Consider the following 3,235-nt stretch of genomic DNA (forward strand, 5'->3'; position numbering starts at 1 on the left):
AGCAACCACATGGTGGCTCACAACCATCCGTAACGAGATCTGACGCCCTCTTCTGGAGTGTCTGAAGACAGCTACAGTGTACTTACATATAATAAATGAATAAATAAATAAAAAAAAAAAGATGTCTAAAATGTATAGAACATTATTTAAAAAAAATAAAAATAAATAAAAAGCAAGGTTCAACTATAGGCTGTCTGTAAGAAACCCATCTTAAATATGAAAACACAAAGACACCAGCAAATTAAAAGCAAGGATGGACTGTTGTCCCACCATACACACAATCACTCAAGAGCAAACAAAGAGCATATATATATATATATATATATATATATATATATATATATACATATATATATATACATATATTTACATATAATATATACATATATTTATTCCTCATCATGGGAAAACTTCACAAGAATTATCACTAGTGAAAAAAGTTTTCAAAATAACCACAAGATCTAGACGCGTGATAACAATAAGTGTGTAAGAACCAAATAACAGAGCTTCCAACTGAATGAAGCAAACCTGATGACTGAAGATTTCAACACTCCTGTCAGAGTTAAGTGGCTAGAGAACCAGGAAAGACATGGCAGTTTGACAAACACTAGCAACCGGCTTTATCTGACCATCACTTGTCGAGTACCCAGTAACAGCAAATCGTCTCTTCTCAAGAACTCTCACTAAGATGGACCAGATTCTGCCCCATAACTCAGATCTCAGTCATTTAAAAGTAAAAATCATGGAAAGCATACCATGACCACACACACACAACCCCAGGCAACTAGGAACCGAACAAAACACTTTCAAAGAGCTCAGGAGTCAAAGGACACCATTAAAGGACGTTAGAAAAAATATTATCTGTAACTTTATTATAGTTTTTAGGTATTTGCCCTGGCTTCTAAGAACTTAAAGATAACAATACTGGGAGAACATTTTCTCTTTATTTTAAAATTTGTTTTCAATTCTTTGACATTTCACATGTGCATGTGTAATGCATTTTGGTCACTTCATTCCCAGGTGACTCTCTTGCATCCCCCTCCCATTCCTGAGGAACCGCCTCTTCCCTGAAAGTTCTCCTCCTTTCATACCTTTGAGGGGTCTTCTGCTATGATATTTGGGGGTCTTCCGATCTGATATTGGGGGTATTCTGCTCTGATGTTTAGTCTTTGGTGCTCATTGCTTGCCCAGAACTTGTAAGACTTGGAATTTTCAGAGTCACAGGAGCATCTGACAGAGAACTCCACACTTCTTGGAATCATGAGGTGACAGGAACATTTTAATCCAAATGAAGAGACTGTCAATGGACACCCAGGGAGCCTCAGGATAAGGGCTGACTTCAGGTGGACCAGTCACGTGATCAGAGGACTGACAGTTTCAGCCCCATCTGCTCTGTAAACTCCAGGGATGTGAGGAGGGCTAAATGGAGAGTAGATCACCACTGCTAACAGTGCCATGCTCACACTGTCACCACACTAAGGAATCCACTGAATACAGCAAGACCAGAAAAAAAGAGTAAGAGGCACTGTGGCCAGCAAGATGGCTTAGTAGGTCTAAGTGCTCGCCTCAAGTGTGAGTACGTGGATTTAAACCCAGAACCCACGTGAAGGAGGAAGGAGACAGCCCACTCCAAGGTTTCCCTCTGACCTCCACATGTGTGCTGTGGCATGGCCCACCCCAATAAACACATGATGATAAGTAAGATAAAATAAAAAAAATACAAGCTACTGTACTGGAAAGGATGAAATGAAACCGTCTGTAGTAACAGAAGCCAAGACTGTCCAACTACATGTGAATTTGTTACAAGGACAATGATTGGCAAAATAGCCTTGCACAGGCCAGCTGATTTTCAATAAGTGTGGACAGGTAATTCAGTGTGTCTGTATATGGGTGTGTGTCTGTCTATCTATTTGTCTGTCTCTCTCTCTCTCTGTGTGTACATGTGTGTGTTGACGGGGTCACCAACACTATTTTGGAACTGCTAAACACCCATAGGTAAATAAAGAAATCTCAAGCTCTTACATGCCACTATACAAACATGAACTCAAAACAGATCAAAGGCTTAAATGGGAAAGCTAAACCCACAACAATTCTAGAAGAAAACAAGAAAAAAAGCCTTTCTGACCTTGTGTTTGAGAAATATTTCTTAGATACAATACCCTTAAAAAAAAAAAAAAAGGTGATGAGTTAATATTAAAGTTTCCCTACTGTAAAGAATCCAGAGAATAACAAATTTCTACCTCGCCCCACCCCGCAGACCCAGGGCAGGATGCTCAGCAGCTGGGCCTGTCAGACACTGTTGGTGGGAGAGAAAACTGGTACCCACACTGAAAGGCAGTTTGGCAGTTTCTTACAAGTGAGCCACACATAAGAGGTGCAGTTAGTCACTGCACTTCTAGGGATTTGCTATGAAAGATGAACATATGTATTCATTCAAAACCCAACACTCTATGTGTTTCAATGGCTTTTTCTCTCCCCTTAAGCCACGCCCCAGTGCTCCGGTGACTTTCTTTATAATGGCTTCCAATTGGAATTGCATCACATGTCTTTGAACAGAAGCATTACATCTCTATAATGGAGTATTACTCAGTAACCAAAGGGAGCCAACAGCTAGGATATACATCGGATGCACGGATTGTGAATACATTACACCAAGTGTAAGAGGCTGCCTCTAAAAGCTGTATGATGCGGTCCATAAGACATTCCTGGAATTCTGCAGGGTTAGAAAGTAGGCCAGCACTTGCCAGAGGCTGAGGGTGAGAGAGGGGCTCACCGAAAAGTGACCCGGGGAATCTGGGGCAGATAGGGATGTACTGTTGCTCACACCAAGTCCCAAACAACACCAAAAGGCAAACTTAGTGTAAATTAAACTTCAACGAATCTTGTTTTTAATAAAATTACGATATACCCATACAATACATATTATATAATCATTTTTAACATGATATAGATTTTACTACTTGGGAGGCAGAGGCAGGAAGACCTCTGGGAGTTCGAAGGCCAGTCTGGTCTATGCAGAAAGCTCCAGGCCAGCCAGGGCTATATAATAAGACCTTGTCTCAAAAAAAAAAAAAAAAGAAAAGAAAAAAGAAGGAAAGAAAGAAAGAAAGAAAGAAAGAAAGAAAGAAAGAAAGAAAGAAAGAAAAGAAAAGAAAAGAAAAAAGCTATAGGGATACTGAATGTGAATGGATGGATAGTTTAGGGGATGCTGGATGGATGGACAGTTTAGGGGATG

The 3,235-nt window shown here is 40.0% G+C and overlaps 1 protein-coding gene across 8 annotated transcripts in view; it reads right to left on the minus strand.

The window, feature by feature from the left end:
* The window catches only part of St3gal3 (ST3 beta-galactoside alpha-2,3-sialyltransferase 3), a 208,587-nt gene that overhangs the window by 77,955 nt on the left and 127,397 nt on the right, over positions 1–3,235 (minus strand). The gene's annotated exons all lie outside the window — the stretch shown is intronic.

This window comes from Mus pahari, chromosome 6 (genome assembly GCF_900095145.1).
Source record: "Mus pahari chromosome 6, PAHARI_EIJ_v1.1, whole genome shotgun sequence".
NCBI lineage: Eukaryota > Metazoa > Chordata > Mammalia > Rodentia > Muridae > Mus > Mus pahari.